This window comes from Canis lupus, chromosome 5 (assembly GCF_011100685.1).
Source record: "Canis lupus familiaris isolate Mischka breed German Shepherd chromosome 5, alternate assembly UU_Cfam_GSD_1.0, whole genome shotgun sequence".
In the NCBI taxonomy this organism is placed as follows: Eukaryota; Metazoa; Chordata; class Mammalia; order Carnivora; family Canidae; genus Canis; species Canis lupus.
In genome coordinates, this window is record NC_049226.1 from 85,153,379 (window position 1) to 85,174,007 (window position 20,629).

General features: G+C 35.7%; 1 long non-coding RNA gene across 1 annotated transcript; it reads right to left on the bottom strand.

The window, feature by feature from the left end:
- Positions 1-1,010: 1,010 nt before the first annotated feature.
- On the bottom strand, positions 1,011-18,743 carry LOC111096132. The gene is made up of 4 exons (XR_005358959.1): positions 18,665-18,743; positions 17,435-17,467; positions 6,320-6,428; positions 1,011-1,156 (listed from the first exon to the last, which is right to left on the bottom strand). It is a non-coding gene; the product is annotated as an uncharacterized LOC111096132 (long non-coding RNA).
- Positions 18,744-20,629: the final 1,886 nt, after the last annotated feature.

Here is a 20,629-nt window from a genome sequence, read left to right on the forward strand (position 1 = left end):
TGGATTTTCTGCAAATGCAATCTCATTTTTGAGGTACATAAAAAAAAAAATAAAGGAAATTTCCTTTTCCCATGTGCTCACTCCATGCCATAAACTGTGCTAGGAGACTTTTATATTTGTCTCATGAAATACTATCATTCTATAATTCCTGTTTTGGGGATGAGATGTCTGAGAATCAGATACACAATTTGCTCATGTTTGCTAAAGCAGGAATAAGCCATATTTCTCACCCTTGGTTTAATAACAAAGCCTAAATTCTCAGCAAATTAATTCTATTAAAAGGAATATAAAGTGTGCATTTTAACAACTGGGCATTCCAGTTGGTATTTTTTTTTATATAATTCTTATGGATGTCTATCATTTTCCAGACTTGTTATGAACTGGGGATACAAACTAAAAATCTTCAATATCATTTTTGGGAAGTTCACAGTTTACTGGGAATGATGAACTTGTAAGTAAATATGATAACACAAAGAATTAAGAACTAATAAAGTCTTATCAGAGTGTTATAGGAGTATTAAAAGTTGAAAGAAGCTTTATAGGAAAGGGCAATTTTGTTTAATCTGACACATACTGGAAAAAATTTAACTTTTGAGTTTTGGAGTAATATAGAAGCACAGACATCATTCCAGAAAGGTGAGGTTAATATTCATATATTTTAGAGAATAATTGGTTTCCAATACATCACACTATTGAATGAATAAATGAGTAAGTGAGTGTATGTTTATGGTTCTAGTAATTGTTTGAGAGGTGAGTCATGTAGAGGTATAAGTTAATTACAATTATGCATATGCCTGCCTTACCTAAATAAATAACTCTGATAAGATTTTTTAAGGATAGCTGATTAATATCTAAACACAAGTAGCTCTTAACATGCTAATTAGGTGTCAATTGTTCTGCAAAAATAAATACAAACATTTGTAATGGTAATTGAGGTTGAACTTGCTACGATTATTTATTAATTCTAATTTTCAAACATGTTAATTGCTACAGCTAAGGAAAACCCCCATTCAAGATTCAAGAGGTCCCATTAACCCATCTTTACTTGCTGATTATGTACTTCTCATAAGATGGGCCAGTTTGAGTGTATTTAGTATTTACTGTTGGATATGTTTAATGACTTGTTTCTGGAACAGGTAACAGAGTAGATTGCCACCTAGAGAACAGAGAGTTTGGAAGGAAGTAAAATAAAAGGTAATTGAGGAAAAGGTTTTAAATCTACTATTAATAAAACACTCATTATAGCAGAATGATAGCTGATACATCTTTTCACAGCTCAAAGTAAAGCTAATCTTCCATGATTATCTTTGTAGTTTCACCCAATCAGAATCATCCTTGCTTTTCTGGACTCCCATAGCAGATTGCTTAGAACTCAGAGGCTTGTCAAATGTCATATCCTGAGTCATCTCTTGATCTTAGGAACTTATGCTAATTCAGAATCTTGAATTAAAAAAAAAATATATATATATCCTTTTAAGTATGTATCTAAATCATACATAAAGCAAGGTAATAACCCCTGTTAAAAAGAGGGGTTATTTTTTCTCTTTTTATTTTTATTTTTTTAAAGATTTTATTTATTTATTCATGAGAGACACACACACACAGAGAGAGAGAGAGAGAGAGGCAGAGACACAGCCAGAGGGAGAAGCAGGCTCCATGCAGGGAGCTCCATGTGGGACTCGATCCCAGGTCCCTGGGATCACGCCCTGAGCCACCCGGGGCTGTCCTCCAACTCTTTTTATTATCAGATAAAATTTATCTCTAACCATGATTACATTACCAATCACACCAAACATAAAACAACCTTCCAAATGAATTAGCAAGCTGTTTTTCAGACATAGCTATAAGACTATAAACTAACTCTCTCTCTCTGCCTCTCTCTCTCCCTCTCTCCTCCCTCTCCCTCTTCTTCTTCCTCTCTCTCTCCCTCCCTCTCCGTCTCTCTCTCTCTCTCTTTCATGCCAACATCCTTTATTTGTCCAAGTCTGGATTTCAACAAACACATTATCCTGACTTTACTTCTGGCTATGCCTGTTTTTTCAAAGAGCAATATGATTAAGAGTTGGTACTGGAGTCATATAGAAGAAAACCTGTTTCAGCCATATATTATCTGTATAAAATTAGGCAAGTTAAAAATAACGTCTTGAAACCAAATTCACCCATATATAAAAGAAAGTTGACACCAGCCTTAATTCATAGTTCTGACAGGATTAAACAGTTTTCACAAAGGCCTTCACCCAAAATTTAGTATATTGTAATAAAGATTAACAATCAGCCTTTGCCACATTCCATACAATGTATTGTTTTTCTTGTGCTAAAGAAAAATTTAGTCCTCACAACAATCTCATTTTAAAGAAGAGGGAACTAAAGTACCTAGAAGTTAAACAGCTTTTCCAAAGCCATACTGACTGTAAGTAGCAGACTAGGGCTTATATCCCAAAGACTGAATTCTTTTTTTTTTTTTTTTTTCTTTTTTACCTTCATATACCCTCCATTAGGGTCACTTGCAGATATTAATTATAACCATTCATTCTTGATTTTTTTTCTCCAAATACTCCCAACAATACTTTCTTTTTTTATAGCTTAAAAGTTAATTACATACACATACTTCCTATTAAAACAGTCGACTTCTGGGCTATGACAAGGTCTTAGTATATTTTTTCTAAGATTCTTGAAAATCTGTGTTCCATATATGATAGTCATTAATAAGTACTGTGAATGAACAAATACATATATGGTATTTCTGGCAATCTATACATAAACGCTATAAAGTTATGCCACATAGTAATTTGTTCAGCAAAGCCCATATGTGAGAACTATCCATGTGTTATGCATTAGACTATGAAAAATCCTATAGATGCACTGATTAAATGAATTATCTCAGAATTATGAGCTATAAATGCCAGGGAGATCTGAAATGCGCTTACTGGAATGGGAGACACATATTTCATCCAGGGTAAAAATTGTTACTCCCACAATGTAAGCCGGAAACTGAGGCTTGCAGAGTTTATGTGATTGTCTCATTTCTATTAAAGATACAACCATAAGTTGAAGTCAGGCCTCTCTCTCTTTTTTCCTATTTCACATAAAACTATATGTTATTAAGTTTTAAACCTAAAATAAGCCTTAAATTAAGTTTGAATCTGAAAAAGTCCTAAATGAGCATTTCATTTACCTAGTTATATCAAATAAAGCTCTACTTTAATGGTATTAAATTTATTTTTATTTTGTATTGGGCTTTATTGTATTGGCTTTATTTTTATTTTGTACTGTGCATTTTGTTGTTTTGTTGTACATGGAAAGGTTTAACTGGAACCCACAGAGTTCTATTTTCACTTTAAGAAAAAAACACATAGACAGACATTGCACATACAGGCACTCACACAGAGTACCTAATACAATACACAAATAACTGTTAGATAAATGGATATATATGCAGTCCATACTCTTGAGAGAGCAAATAAATATTTCATTGTTTTTAGCCCTCTCTTCTTCTTTGTATCCTTTATTTCTTCTCTTGGTTAAGTAAGTTGACCTCCTTGCTCATGTAGACATGGCCTTAATCAGAATGTGGCACCATAATAATTCTTCTAGTCTTTTCTTAGTTTCTTACAATTACTTAGCAGGATGCTTTGTAATTAATTCACTTCCTCCCTCCTACCTGACCTTTCCTTTCCCAAGAGCTGAGGCACATTTACAACTTAGTAAGTGGATTCATAATTCACCCCCACCCCTAACCCCACCTGCAAAGAAAGCACTTCCTTCCCTAGATAAAAGCACTTCAAGTATTATTTTGCAAGAACTTTCCTCATGTGGCCCAGAGAACTGACTGCCTTAAAACATTTTTGGAGTGTCTTCAATATGTTTAAAGGTATCCTCTGTCAACTATCCCTTAACAGTGAAATATAGCTGTTTTTCTGTGTGTGTGCCCCTTGGTGTTAGGCACTGTTTCAGGGATATTATTCATGCTATCTCACCTACCCTTTGAAAACACTATGGGTTTTGTGCCCTTTTTTTTCAGATGAAGATGAGAGAAATTAAATATTCCGCTTATTGTAGCGGCCCTGGAGGAGTCCCACCCATACCCACATTATACTCAGGTGTCCATTCTGTGTTGATAGGATCCTACAGTAACTCCTTACTTGAGGTGTGTGCATGTGCATGTGTGTGTGTGTGTGTTTTGCCTGTTTGGTGGGTTCGTCACAAGTGCTCAGGAATTAACAGTCTCAGGAGGAGAACTCAGATTACAACAGATGGAAACTGTGAGGAAAACTCTAGCTTCTTTGCTGTTTTGGTGGGACAACACTGAGGCATGTTCTACATTCTCTTTGCTTCCAAGTGGAACTGAGTCTCAGCTGTGAGTGACTGTACTTGTTGAGTAATGCTTTGTTTGTTATTTTCTTGTACTTGCCAATCTCTCTTACTAAGTTCCCTACGGGCACATCCTGGGATCTCCTTTGCTCAAATCCTTTTTGTATCTGCTTCCACCAGACACCAGCTATCTGATTTGTACCAGATACAAATCAAGACCTGCCTATCTATAATGCCCACACCCACACCCTCTGTGGTTCCCCCATGCAAATTCAGTACATGGGTTTTGGTAATTCTCCCCCGGCACAGAATTGGCACTGACAATAAATACTGTCTGTCACCTTAGAAAGTTCTGATGAGGTGACAGTACCATGGAGTTACTTTTTTTTTTTTTTTTTTAAATTAGGTTTGTGCCAGATTCTTGTCTTGGCAACAAAAGAAAAAACAAAGAAACAAAAACAAAACAAAACTCTCATCCCTTAAGCAGACATTGAAAGGTCTTCCTTCTAAGATATAAAAAGAATATAATCCCGTTCCCAAGTTTTGGTTTCATGAGGTAACCTCTGTGGCGAGGTACCCAGATGTGTGTGAACAAGGCCTTAGTTGCTCTCTGCTGTGCACTGACGCTCATAGCATGAGAGGACATGGTCTTGCTGGCCCATATGAATAAGCACTGAGGCAGTAGAAATGAGACTTTGCTAATAATGCCACAGGAACATTCACTAGAAGCCAGTGTTGCTTTCTAACTTTGTGAGTTTGATGGCAAAATATAGATATACAAGCCTGCAAAGCTAGAAATAAAGAAATAGAGATAGAATTATAGGTATTTCCTTCTCTGTTAGTCATTCAGAATGGAGGACCCGCTTTTATAAGTTTCAGGTTAAACATTCAACTCATCTTCAGAGCATATTTAAAATAGGTAATTTTAGAGGTGCCTAGTGGCTCAGTCAGTTAAGCATCTGCCTTAGCCTCAGGCCATGATCTCAGGATCCTGGGATCTATCCCAAAGTTGGCTGACTCCCTGTTAAGCAAGGAGTCTGCTTCTCCCTCTCCTTCTGCCCTCCTCCCTGTTCATGTGCTCTCTCTTTCAAACAAAATCTCTCAAAAAAAAAAAAAAGGATTTTAAGAAAAACAGATAATAAAAATGTCTCTGAAGAATATCCGTGCCCGAACTCAATGTATCTTAGCATTGAACATACATGGGCTATAGTGACAAAACTGGATCAGAAAATAAATGAATTTTATTTTTAATTGAGTCAAAGACAGAGAAGAAAAAAGTCAGGTGAGTTTGGGTCTCCTGATAGTGCATGAGGAAGTTGGTTTGGGTGGGAACTATCTGGGGAGAAAGGAAAGATATGGTAAGAAGAACCCACAATAGGAATAATGAGGCTGCATGGGGCAATATAAGACACTTGCCTTTATTTTCAAAGAGATTCGAGAAGTAGAATACAGAGTAATGATTGAAAGGACTGATTTCAAGACAGAGGGTCTAAATTCAAATTCTGGTAGTGTCATTTACATACATTCTGTGTAGTCTTGATCCAATTTGCTAATCTCTCTCTGTTCACTTTCTTACTTAAAAGTACAGATAAAGATAACCAATGTCACAAATAAAATGTTATAAAAAGTTAAATGATTCATAACAACCTCTTCCTATTTTTTATCTTTTTCCTTTTTCCCGAAGAGAGCCAGACTCATTCATTACTCAAGGGATAATTAAAATTATTATTAATCCCAATAGAGTTAATAATTTGGATTTTATACTTTTCATTTAGACCATAGGGAATATTTTATTCTGTGTGAAAATAACATGAAGTTAATCAGGTAATATTATTACAATTTTATGGAGTATATGTCCAAGATCTCAAAAGCATTAAAATGTTCTCCACAGAACTGGATTGGAAATTGGAAAACTGGTGGCTGATAGCTACAAGAACTGATACATGAAAATTTCAGTTAAAAGTGACCATAAAATACAGTAAAAGTAAATAAGATGTATTTAGCTAACCTCATTTAGAGAATGATCAGCAAATTTGATATGCCTTGAATATGACATTTATTGGCTTCTGTTTGTTTGGTGGCAGGGGAACATACAGTCTTTCAGATAAAAAAAGAACCTATAAAGAAAATAGCAGTCAATATTTTTGTTTATCTCATTTTAGGATTTTTTTTTTCTGTATTAGCAGGCCCATATAGAGGGAACTTTACACTTTGTAATAAACAGTATTTCTCAAATTTAAGTAATGCAATTCTCTTCCAAAAGGAAATAATTTCCCAGAATCGGTGAAAATATTTCCTTTGGATTTTAGGAACCTACTATTTGAGAAATAATACCTTGAGAAAGTGAAATCTCATTTAATGAAATCATTTTCAACTGCAAATGATCACTGTGCAAGAAATCCCTTTCCTTTATAGAGATGAACTGTTTCAGGTAGTTGTTAGGTAGTCATGAAATGAACATATGTATACAAACACAGACTTCTTATAGACCACTAAGGCCATAATAATTGAATGTTTTCTTATTTTCATTATTTTTAAATAGCAGATAAAATTATACCATTTTCTTAAAAAATTTGGTCTTTGAGATTGTGTCTTTAAAATATGTTCCTAAATGTAGAAACACACAATGTAAAGAATTATTTACATTTATAAGGCATTTACCATATATTAACATATTTACTTATAGAAGTATGGTTTCATATCAGTTGTTCCAGTCTTTGATATTTTATCAGCATCTTTTTCCTTTGGGACATAAAGCCGTACTGATGTAACTACAAGTGTCAAGAGTAATAATCCAATATACAATGCTCATAATTGTCATTTTTGCTTATCTTTATAGATCAATAAAACCACATGATCCTCTTTTGGGCTTCAAGATCAGGACCTTCCAGAGCTAAAAATCCTGGTTCAGTGGCTTCCTCATGATGCCTACTCATAATGTCAAGAATTCTGTAGATTCTGAAGATAAATGCTTCCCCTAGAACTCATAATGCTCATATGTCATGTGACAGGTGTGACTTCTTTGGGACCCTCCCAACTATCCACTTGGCCCCTTACTGGGAATCATGCCAGAGGCTGAGACCACTAGGGCGTTGCTTCAGGTTTACTCATTTAGGTTTCTGGCTCAAAGCACGTGCATTTTAATCTTTGGCAAACAGGACAACTTTTAGAGGAAATTCCCAGTAGAAATCCTGGGTTCCAGTCCTGGTTCTGCTACCTAGGCATATGAACTTGAACAAATCCTCCAGTCTCATTAGCCTTGGTTTCCACGTTTGGGACATAGGTATTTTTGAAAGCTTTGCTACTCTATAGAACTTTATGAAAATCAACACTCTGTTGGGTCCTTAAGGACAGAGAATAGGCCAACTTCATCTTCAAATCACCAGCGCCAAGGTAGTGCCTAGGATAAAGCTATGTTGTCATGAGAAATCCTTAAGTTTAGTTTCACTGATCATTCAACAAACCTATATTGATTACCTACTACATGCCAGGCATATTTAAGACACTGAAGATACAACAGTAAGCAAAAGAGAAAAATATCAAAGCTCTCATAGAATTTACTTTCTAGTAAGAGATCTTTTTTAAGAGAAAGAAGTATTATATTTATATATGATCTATATATGTAAAATATAGATCATATATTTGAGAATAGTAGAATGAATTTATACAAAATAGAATACATTTATGGAGAATTTAGTGATTTTAATAGGTAATTTTACATTGAATAATATCTAATAGTAATAAATTTGTTAAGTGCAGAAAATTCATTGTAATATTCTTTTAGCTTAGAAAAATTCTAGGCAATTGAACTTTTAAATATTCACCAATTTTTATTAGCAGTTATCTACATATACCAAGGAATGCTTTAGTTAAATATTTAACATGCCCTTTAGGTAATTCTCCTTTGTTCCTATCTTTTTTTTTTTTTTCATTGAAATTGAAATTTCATGGAAGACTTGTACAGTAGATGTCCTTGGTCTTGGTGTTAGTTTTGCTTATAGGGGTAGAAGGAGGATATTTTTAGTAGAAGAAAGTACCTCAATCGCCTTGTATTTAAATGCCTATAACTAGAAAACATGTATTGTAGAATATATATATATATATATATATATATATATATATATATATATTCATGTTTGCAATGATAAAACTATTTGTCTCTTCCAACACAAAAAAAAATAGGTAAAGGAATGGAAATTTTAAGGGGCAGCTCTTAGTTCATAATATTAAAACTAATACCCATAAACCCATGTGTGTGTGCATTTGGATGCAGGCACACAAAAAAACGGAATTGGCTACATCAGATATCATGGGTTCACTGAGAAGTTTTTAAGCATGGAGCACTTACTGGATTAGGCTGCTATAAGCAGGCTTTTAAAGTCAATCCAGTGTGGCACCTCAAGGCAACCATGACTAGCTCATCCAGTTTAAAACCTCCAGCCCCATGAAATGGAACATCTATGGTGCAGAGGCTCATATTGGTGCTAGAAAGAAAAGTTCACCACACAGACAATTCAATACTCAGTTGCTGAGCACACACAATGCCCTTGGTATTGAGACTGCAGAGATGAAGAGTCCCCTCTCTCTGTAAGGAGATGAAAACCAATCAGGAGACTCAGATTTCTATAGGAGAGGTGATGGTTCAGAAGTCAGTCACATCCTATATTAATATGCGATCCTGACGACTTTTCTAGCTCTCAAAGCCTCAGGTTTGCTGAAAGAAGGAATGCACAAGCATTCACAGAGACCATTCAACTCAGCAGATGCACAGAAAACTCTGTCTAAATCTACGTTTCTAATAAAGTTCCAGACTGAGTGTTGAAATAACACCATTTAGAGAGAAACATAGCATTCTATGCTTCATTAGTCAGACAACCTAAAATCATTATATATTAGCTAAAAGAAACCAAGTGGTTTTCCCAGGACCTCCAACTCTGCAAAACATATTGATTTTCCATGTCTTAACTTATCATTCAGAAATATAGTATACCTAAGGCTGACACAGGCAATGGCAGGAGACTTTATTTATCTTAAGGTTTAAGTCTTGAAAAAGACATGTATTGAACTAGGGTTTGTTTGTTTTCTGACTATGTGGTAAAATGCACAAATAAACAAAAACCCTAAAATGAGTATAGTTTTTATTAGACATAAAGTTTTAACAGGCTATATCCAATTTCTGCTCATTACTCAATTGTGGAATGATGTGAAAATCACTTGGACTCATATATTCAGTGTATCTTAAAATAGAGCATTATTCACCTTTATTATTGGATTATTGTAAATGTTAAATGATATAATCTTAATCAAAAGCACTTTATAGAACTATAAATTTTTATACACACACACACACACACACACACACACACACTCTTACCGTAGCATCTGGTACATATAGGTACTCAAATAAGTTCTGAATGAACAAATAAATGTACTAAAGATTGTAATTGAGTATTTCATTCAATTCTTACTTCCAACAAGCAATTTTAGGTTTGAAATACAGGCAGAAGAATTTTTAATCTTTGATTGCTTTCTTATGCTAGAGAAATTAGTTATTTCTATGTCATTAGGCTAGAAATTCATCTTGGAAATACATTAAGAATGAAAATACTTTAGTAATTGATAAAATACTATGTTTAAGTTAATTTACAGATTAAAAAACCTGAGGGTTTTATGATTCTGGTAAGTGAAAGTCATAGAATTGCAATATACAGTGTTTCAATAGTACTCCATAGTCACAGTATTTCATTTTAGTTTTGGAGGACAAATGTTTACACGCATGGAAATGCAAGGATTGAGAACTTTAGGTATCTCACCTGAGCTTTACGTGGATGGAGATAATGTCCAAAACACAGAGACAGAAAATGATATTATTGAAGTAAAGATTGTGTCTATTGCAAGGAAAAATATCCCAGAGATGCCAAATCCATCTATCTAGTACACAGAACTGGAAAGTTTTTGTGTAACCACAAACACTGTGCGTTTGAGATCACAGAGAATGCACTATTTCACTTTCAAGATTAGCCATCTATATTCTTGGAAAGAGAAGTTTGGTTTAGTGAGAAGTATATAGCAGTTGTAAATTTGGTAAATACTAATGATGCATCAAAGCATCCTGCTAAGTGTTTTTGCACATATTACACCGTTTAATTCCCCTTATATAGTCCAATGATATAAGGATCATTATTGCCATTTGACCAAGTAAGCAAATAAGCTGACAAAATGAAAATTTGATGCTTTTAAAATAATATGCTCAAGATTATATTGTGATAAAATTGAGTACCAGAGTTTGAACTAAAGATGTCTGACTCCATGGACACCTGGGTGGCTCAGCGGTTGAGCATCTGCCTTCGCCTCCAGAACTCTGGGATCAAGTCCCACATCGGGCTCCCTGCAGGGAGCCTGCTTCTCCCTCTGCCTATGTCTCTGTCTCTCTCTGTGTGTCTCTCATGAATAAATAAATAAAATCTTTAAAAAAATTAAAAAATAAATATGTCTGACTCCAAAATCTACAGACCTTTTATTGAGGATGCTACATTGTCTCCCTGCATGCACTTGCAATTAGTAATCTATGGCCCAAAAAAGGATTAAAATTAGGATTTCAGGGATCCCTGGGTGGCGCAGTGGTTTAGCGCCTGCCTTTGGCCCAGGGCGTGATCCTGGAGACCCGGGATCGAATCCCACGTCGGGCTCCCGGTGCATGGAGCCTGCTTCTCCCTCTGCCTGTGTCTCTGCCTCTCTCTCTCTATGTCTATCATAGGTCAATAAATCTTAAAAAAAATTATAAAAAAAAGACAAAAAAAAAATTAGGATTTCATTGCTACTGTTGCTAAAGTGAGTTCATAGTGATATAGTGCAAGTCATAGAGGAAAGATAGAGTTGAACACATAACTAAGGCATGTTGTCAAGGAAACCATTGGCAAACCAAATGTCATAAGTCCAGGGACATAAGAGCACAATGATTTTCTTGATCAGTGTACATAGCAAGGGCAGCAACTTGAAAGACTAAATCATGGAGTGAGTGGAAGTTTTCAGAGCTCACTTTACATGTTCAGGAATTTAGCGCATACCCCTCTCCACCCCGCAACCCTCACCCCCCTGCAGAAATTGGAAATTGTTAACTGGAACTCTCTTCTGAAATTTTAGAGAAAGCTGTTTTGAGAGTCTTTAATGTCAAGAATTCTATGAACCTCAAGGCAGCCTTCTACTCGAAGTCAGAAAAGAACAAGGTTCTAACTCCAACAGGCTCAGATAGGTATGAAAGGGTCTCTTGAAACCTAAGGGGAGAATGTGTGCAATGACCCAGATACCAGGCTCCAGGCACCATTCACCTGGAAGTAGCCACTGGACAGAAAGTAAAACACATAGAAGAACCCAAGAAAATGTATTCAGATTTCCCTTTCAACTTGCTTGAAAGGTAGTGCTTATCTCATCTAGAAATTCTATGTCCTAGGACACCAAACTACAGTGAGCTTTTGCATACTTTTGCATACTTACTGTTTGTTCGTTTTCTCTAAAAATCAATCAAGACATTTCTTTCATGCACCATGTAGACATGAATACCCAGTGTGATTCTATTAATTTTTTTTTTTTTATGATAGTCACAGAGAGAGAGAGAGAGAGGCAGAGACATAGGCAGAGGGAGAAGCAGGCTCCATGCACCGGGAGCCCGACGTGGGATTCGATCCCGGGTCTCCAGGATCACGCCCTGGGCCAAAGGCAGGTGCTAAACCGCTGCGCCACCCAGGGATCCCCCAGTGTGATTCTGGTGGTAACTCCCCCATCAGGAAACTTTCAAAAACATTACCCACCTATAATTATGAAACCTTTGTGTTCTAGCTCTATTTAGATCTTGAAACGTCTCCTTAGTAACCCGAGACTCTTTTCTCCCCAAATTATCCTGTGTGTCTCACCCTTGATTTCAAAGTGGCTTTTTCTTTAAGTTGGTATTTATACTAGCTGCAGTCAATTGCCAGTCTCTCCTTAGGCTACTGAGTTACAGGCACATTTCAATTATGCTTAAAGCCAGTCCAAGAACATGAACTATCGGCTGCCCCGATTAGCCACTGTACAGAAACACAAAGTTCTGGAACATAAAGCTTGTCCTTCATCCTGTGCTTCTGCAGTACATCAGAGGGCCTCTCCTCCCTCTAGTGCTGTGTTTCAGCTCTCATTCCATGCTCTGTTTCTCTGAGCGCTAGCGCAGGCTCGGAATTTCTTAAAAGATAAGACAAGAACTTTTAGGTCCAGCATTCTTTGCCAAAAGGCCTATTCTCCTCATTATTTTTTTTTTATTTTTATTTTTTTATTTTTATTTATTTATTTTTTTATTGATTGATCCTATGAATATTGCTTTTGCTTCATTCTCGGATTCTTTCTCAGTAACCATATCTTTGGATTTCCTGTTTAACTCTTTCACGTCACTTTCAGTGAGGACTTTTTAAAAAAAGGCACAATGCAAAGGGGCAAATGGCAACTTGTGGGCAGTAGAACAACAGAAAAGGTTGGCAGATAGCACTTCGTTTTAATACCTTTCTAGAACGTGTTTCGTCGTGCTGGCTGCACAGTTGTGCGTGCAAAACCTCAAAGCCCAGAGCACATATATCAGCAATAATTTCACGGAAGCAGGCTCTGCCTAATATGTGCACAGTCTTACATTACTTTATCAAACTGTCTTTGTGTAATTAGTCTGTCTGCAATGCCTGGTGTATAAATTAAGCATCTAATTTATCTTGACTGGCCTCCGGATCACTTGATCAGTCCATTCTGCCTCTGTGGCTCTGTAGTGAATGCCAATGCAGAGGAGCCTCTGGCAGCAGAGGTGAGTAGAAGCAGAAACTCCCTCAGAGGTCAGAGGCAATTTCAAATTTACTCATCACTGACACCCAGGCAGAGTGTGCGCCATTCCTCCCAAAGACAGTGATCTTCACGAGGGGCATAATTGATGTCCCTGGTGGCAGGCTACTTTGTATCATGGCTGGTAAATAATAAATAACTACAACTCAAGCTGTAAAGTCAGATTTACTAAATGAAATCAAATTAAAAGTAAATTATATTTTCTTCCCAATTCAACACCATTTCTCATAAGCCACTTATCAATACCACGGCAATCTGTACAACTGTAAGAGACAAGTTACACAGCTATTCAATCCTGATAAAAACAAAATAACTCCTGTAGCCATAATCATTCCTCAAGAGCATTTAATTTGTTGGCTCTTGCATTATTGCTATCAAAACAAAATCTTGCAGCTTTATTGGAATACATAAATCTCTTTGATTTAAGAGTACTTTATCTCTCTTTTCCTCAGATGAATTTGAAATGGTACAGAGTTAAATTTTTATGGAATGATTTCTGGGGGGAAAGGCTGACATAATTTTCAGCATGGGACACTGTGTTCTGCTGACAACTCAGAAAGTTTGAAGAAAATGTTTAGCTCACTAGATAGTTTTTATCAGAGTGCATTTTCTCTTCTAGTTGTAGATGCATCCCCAGTAGAGTTGCGTGCTCCCTTTTTTATGTAAAAGGTAAAGACAAGACACAACAGTATGGATGCGTGACTTCTCTTCTAAATATGTAAATGGATCTACAGGAAAAGAGCCAGTAGCCTGGATTCATGAATTAAGACTATTCAGGTTGTCATCTTGTGACTTTCTACTGCTAAGGGCTTACTCTGCTTTTGAAAATGATAGTGTTGATAATGATATTGACAGTACTGATAATGACCTCATATTGAAAACCATGTTTTACAGTGAAGTCATCAGAAGGTGTCTATTTTTAACTCGAACTTTGCTGAAGGATGCATGGCTCAAGTGACAGCAATCTGAAGCTCCATGGCTCTACCAGATGCTGAGGACTTGGCCAGACACTACATTTCAACTCTGACATTGTCTGATATATATTAACATAGTAATCACAAATGTTTTTTTTAAATAGTTTTAAATAGAAAACAAACTATATAAATATAAATAGAAAATAAACTATCTATCTATCTATCTATCTATCTATCTATCTATCTATCTATCTATATATACTCTGATTAGATGTCTACTTGGTGAATGTTTGGGACCAGAGAACTAAGATTTTCCTAAATGGAAGTGTGTTCATATTTATGTTGTTTAACCTTCAAATAATAAAAGTTTCCCTTTCTAGAGTGAGATTATATAGAAGTGTAGTTTATTTGGAGTGTTGGAGAAGAAAGGATTTAAAACCTTTTAAAGGTGAGTTACGGTCACAAGAAGTAAAGTCTATGCTCCTATAAACATAAGATGGTCACTTCTTTTCCAAGGCAAATGCCTCCACAAAGAATAGTTATCATCAACTTACTTAAATGAAAAATACCCAAGTTGCTTTCACAGTATTTACAGTTAGAGAAGACTGAGTTAGAAGATTCCTTTTAGATTCATTAAGTCTAATGACAAACTGAGAAAACTGAAGCCCATGACAGACAAGTGATTTCCCCAATGCCATACATAAGTTTACAGTAAAGGGAAAACTAAAACACTGAACTCTTTGCTCTTCCATTTCCTCTTTTGTTCCTTTATTTATTCATCTGTGTGTCAGGCACTGGGCTAGGGCCTGAAATTCAAGGATAATAAGAGGAAAAAAGATGTGATCTCTATTCTAGTGAATTCTAGTGTATCATAGCAGCCAAACATTAATCAAATAAATGATCACTCAAATTTAAAAAAAAAAAAAGGTAAATTGTACATAACGACAGTGAAGAAATGTGTAAAGAGATAAAGCCAAGATAGAATCATTTATTTTTTCAGTCAGATGAAAAGTAAAGGGTGAGTACATGATAATGAAATAGCTTGTTTTTGTCATATGCTTGCTTATAAGTATCATTTAAAATGCATCTCAGAGATAAGCCCATCCAAAGAGCCTTCTATGACTATCCCAAGGTGATTTAGGAACAGGATCTTCAATGGTGCTGTTTGCATTATTTCCTCCATTAACACTTTGAATCGAAATGATCTACCATTCCCAGTAAATCATGAATTCATTAGTAGCAAGTGGTTGGATTTTGCCCACTATTTGAACTTTACATAGTACCTGGATTCTATTTACATGTGCAAGCAGGAAGAAAAGAAAGGACAAGGAAGAAAAGGATAGGAAGAAGAGAAAGTCTTGAGGTAAACACTACTTGAGGTTCACAACATGCTCCTGTAGAGCTATGGGGTGGAGTATCTTGCAAACTCCCAGTACCTCATGTACTGGTACCTCAAGGGACACATGGTAGTAGATTTTAGGCTTTCAATGTCAAATAATTGACATTTGATGGCAAAGTCACAGCCTGACAGCATGTGCGTAGGGAAGGTTACTTATCACCTCTACAGGTAAACTGTAACCAATAAGCTACAGGAATTATTGGATAAATGTCCTATATTTTGATCAATTGAAGGAACATGTTTCTGGACATTCTACATGGTTCCATAGAGGGTCAACAGTAGGATGGGTCCTAGTTTTCAGGATGGGAAGTTGTTCAATAATGCCCCCTTACTGGCTTTCTTCCTTCCACTGATCAGTTTCTTTATGCATTCACTCTATTCAAAAATAAATAAACAAACAAGCAAACAAACCAGAAAACTACTTGAACCCAATTCTATGTTTCAGGCACTTCAGAGGAAGAAAGAAGTGAGGTAAGGTAATGTTTTAAGTGAGAAGAGGCAATAATTAATATCAGATCCTGCAGAGAGTTCAAGTAAGTCCGTTATTAAGAAAATAATTAGCATTGATTGGATGCTAATAATATTTGAGAAAGCAGATTAGGTTGAATTTTTGAGCTATTATAGCATAAAGGGTATGGATTTTGACATAAGAAATTATACGTAATTAGAGTCTACTGTTGGTTCTTAATCTTGATTGAATCAACTGTTACAAAGGCTTAAACCTTCTGGTACTCCAAACCTACAAAACGAATTTTCTAGGGTGAGTATCTGGCATAGATGTCTCAAAACAAAACAAAACAAAACAAAAAAAAACAAGCAAACATTCCTTAAGAGATTTTGATGTGCAGCAGGAATTAATCATCACTTGAGTGGCCATTCTTTTTTTTTTTTTTTCTTTCTTTAGTTAGAACATGCATGTGTGTACACGCAGGAGTGGGGGAGGGGAGAGAGGGAGAGACAGAGAATCTTAAGCAGGCTCACACTCAGTGTAGAACCTGATACAGGCCTTGATCCCATGACCTGACCCTGATATCACAATTTGAGCCAAAATCAAGTCAGATGCTCAAATGACTCAGCCACCTATGCACCTCTTGAGCAGCTATTGTTAAACAAAGGTTTGCTGGAAGTAATATAGTAAATGGTATATGGTAATGGTATATAGTAAATGGTAATATAGTAATATAGTAAATTTATCTGTGCTGCTAGATAAATCTAGCACAGATAGATCTTAAAGCAGCACAGATAGATCTTAAAACCATAGTACACAGAAAAAAATCTGTAATATAATATTATGTATATAAATTAATAATATATGTACAAATATATGTATACAAGTTTTAATAAGTTTACATTAAAAAAGATATATACCAAAATGTTAGAACCACTGTCAGTAGAAGAAGGGGAGGGTGTGAGCAGAGAAGGAGAAGAAAAGGAACACGGGACACCTGGGTGGCTCAGTGGTTGAGTGTCTGCCTTTGGCTCAGGTCATGATCCTGGAGTCCCAGGATCGAGTCCCACATTGGGCTCCCTGCATGGAGCCTGCTTCTCCCTCTGCCTGTCTCTCTGCCTCTCTGTGTCTCTCATGAATAAATTAAATAGAAAGAAAAGAAAAGAAACGAAAAGAAAAGAAAGAAAAGGAACTCACTAAGTCAGATAGGGAGACTGGCACGAGCAACCAGAGACCAAGAACTAATGAGTATGATTCACTCATCCTTTTATATTGATGTTACTTTCCCAAAAATATATTGAAAACTGGAAAGACACAATTGTCATGGCTGATTCTGGATAAACTACGCATACATAGATTGATGCAGGCACATTAAAAGAGAGGAATGGAAACCCCATAGCCCAATGGGCTGCCATGACTAAATGACTATGGTTAATAATTATTATAAAACCTCTTTATCTCCTGGCTATATAAAGCAATCACTTATGTTGATGATTAGTCTATGCTCACCTGTGGGGTAGCCAGAGCTAATGCAGAGCACCACTAAACAGGGAAGAAAAGATAAGGTAAGATAAGCTGTGATTGAGTTCCAGTGTTCCTGATGTAAATTAGACAAGTATCTGAGACTGTGCTGATGTAGGAGGGACATGACGGAATGTATTGTTCTGAATGGGAGGGTTCCCACAGGAGCCAGCACCAACCAGCATATGGGGTTCCTGATGGAACATATACTCCCACATGCTTGATCTTCACATCGCAGCAAAGTTTACAGTTTCCTCCTTCCTCCCCCAGGGAGTGAGACAGGGAGTGTCACTTTTGAATGGGGGAATTTATTCCAGTATCTGACAATTTATGTGTTTTTTTACCTACTCTGAGTCATTATTTTTTTAACAACCTAACCTTTTTTCCTGGTGAAAATTGAAGAATACAATTACCAAAGTGAAGACCCCTTGAATATTCTCAACTAGCTATGAGTACACATAAATGATAAAAGTGACAAACATGACTATACATATTTCCAGAAATAGGTTTTTTACATATGGAATTACATACAAATATAGTTAAATAAGTAGATAATTCCTTTCAGTTCAGAGGAGTATCCTCTTTTTTAGGGGGGGGGTGGGTCTGGATAATAGTTTAGATGTGATATTTTTAAAGTAGAAAAGGAATATATGAAGTTTATGTATTAAACAAATTATTTGGAGTCAGACAGTTTCAATTTGTACTTTTAGAGATATTCATTCATGCCACATTCCTAAACTCAGCTCCATATTTTAAAATATTTCAACCATTCAAAAAATGGTTTCAGAGGAATATTTATCATTTATTTTCTTAAAGAGATTATATACACACAGAGGTGGTGAAGTACCCAGATTCTTAATTAAGATTCCAAATAATGTTTTGATATTTTTTCCTGATTTTAGAACAGTCTTAAGTGCTAATGTGAAATTATCTGGCACCAAATTTTATTTTATTTTATTTTATTATTTTTTGGCACCAAATTTTAAATAAAGGATAAAATAATTCCACAAATGCAGCCATTTTTTTTTTACCAAGCACATTCTCAAGAAATATTAAATATAATGGTATTCTAAGTTTAGTACAAAGTTACTCTAAAAAATAATATTTTGATAGTTGCCCTTTTGTTTTTAACTGGAATAATGTAATAGAATATACAATTTGATATGATATAGATCCATTGAGGAATTGGTTATTTGCACAGTTTTGCTTTGACCTTACCTGTTCAGCTATATTACAGTCTACCCCATATGCTATCCCCAGACCAAGTCAAAGATCCGGACGCGCGCTGTCAATTCCTTGGAACTCTGTGACACAGAAGTACAATGCAGTAATATAAGCTGCACGTCACAGTCCACAGAAACTACAGTAGCAATAACACTGAGGGAGTGTGTGGGGGGTGGGGAGTGCCATTTCAGCTGCAATTAAACCAGGTTTCCATGCGTAGCTTAACATTAAGCAGAGCCATGTGAGGATTCTGCAGAGAGAAGCAAAAAAAGAAGGGACTTGAAATACGCTGATTTGGCTACAAAGTAGTTGGGTCAATTTTCACATGCACAACAGCTTTAGTTGGTTAAGAACTTAGACTTGTAACTCCTCCACGACTTATTATCTTGTGGCTCATCTACCAGGGAAGAAATGTCTCAGACTGTGAAATTTAGCTAGGCTATGGTGGGTGCACAGCTGCTGGCTAACCTTTCTATGACTCAGATTTCTCAGCTGACAAAAAATGACTCCTGTGATGATTGTCAGGATTAAATGAGATGGAGCCTCAAAAATACTTAGAAGAGAGCTCTCTACATGGTGCACATTTAACGATGTCAGTAATTATGATTTATTTTATTTACTTTTAAAGATTTTATTTATTCATTCATGAGAGACACAGAGAGGGAGAGACAGATAGGCAGAGACACAGGCAGAGGGAGAAGCAGGCTCCATGCAGGAAGCCCAACGTGACTTGATCCCAGGTCTCCAGGGTCAGGCCCTGGGCCGAAGGCGGCACTAAACCGCCGAGCCACCTGGGCTGCCCGGTAATTATGATTTAAAACAATATTTTAAAATACATAAGAGCTTAGAATTTGCAGGTATATTTAGGAGGCAATGGGGCTAAAATTTTTTGATGCCCAACAAATAATAATAATAAAACATCTCCTCTGTTAAAATCTCCCTTTCATTTAGGTCCTTATATAGTTTGTTTTAGCCCTGATAATAAATAAATAAAATAAAATAAAATAAAATAAAATAAAATAAAATAAAATAAAATAAAATAAAATAAATACCTAGGATAATTTTGAGGTTTTCATACTGTACTAAATAAGCGAAACAGCTTTATTTGAACTAAATTGACAGTAAATATACCAAAATCTCTGACTTTACAAACTGACAGGGTACTTGTAATTCAGTTTAGAATACATTAAATTTGAACTATTCCAGGATACTTCCCTATTTAGAAAGACAAGTGAATACTGTGATTTATTTTGTTACATAAACTTTCAATTATTTAGGTTGGATATATTTGACTAAAATGTGTGAGGCATGTCAAATAAATATATAAATATTTTTAGGAGCAATTTATTTTTATTTTGATAGAACTATCCTCATTCTTTACACTTCCCCCAATATAAATAAAACATTCTTCTTCGCATTAGTGGTAATGGACTTATCATCTTAGCTTCTCTTTTCAAACTATGAGATTCTAAATATACAGATCTTGACTCATTTAGCCTTTATATCTCTAGGGCCAGAATAAAACATACAGTGTGCTCAGTACTTGTTTGGAGAATGAAAGAGAATCGGTGTTAATGTCGGATATATCACCATGCTCCCCAGCACTGTGCACTTAGTAGATCAGAAGAGTGCGGGAAATTAATGGATATCAGTATATCAGAGAGATAATATAAGATGCTTTCAATAGAAACTGTGACACAATTTTTATTAAAGTGCTAACCAATACCACAGAATCAGTAATGTGAAAATAGGATATGAAAAAGGAAAAAAAAAGCATGAACTATTGGAAGGAGTCTTATTATTCTAGTGAGCTATAAATCTATAATCTTGGCACAGGGCAAAATAACTTCCTACTTCAGCTGTAGGATATACATACTCTAGGGTTAAAACAAAGAGTTACATGACAGTATGTTGAAGCAAATTTTATAACTCATCAGTTAAACTAAAGCTTGTAGTCAG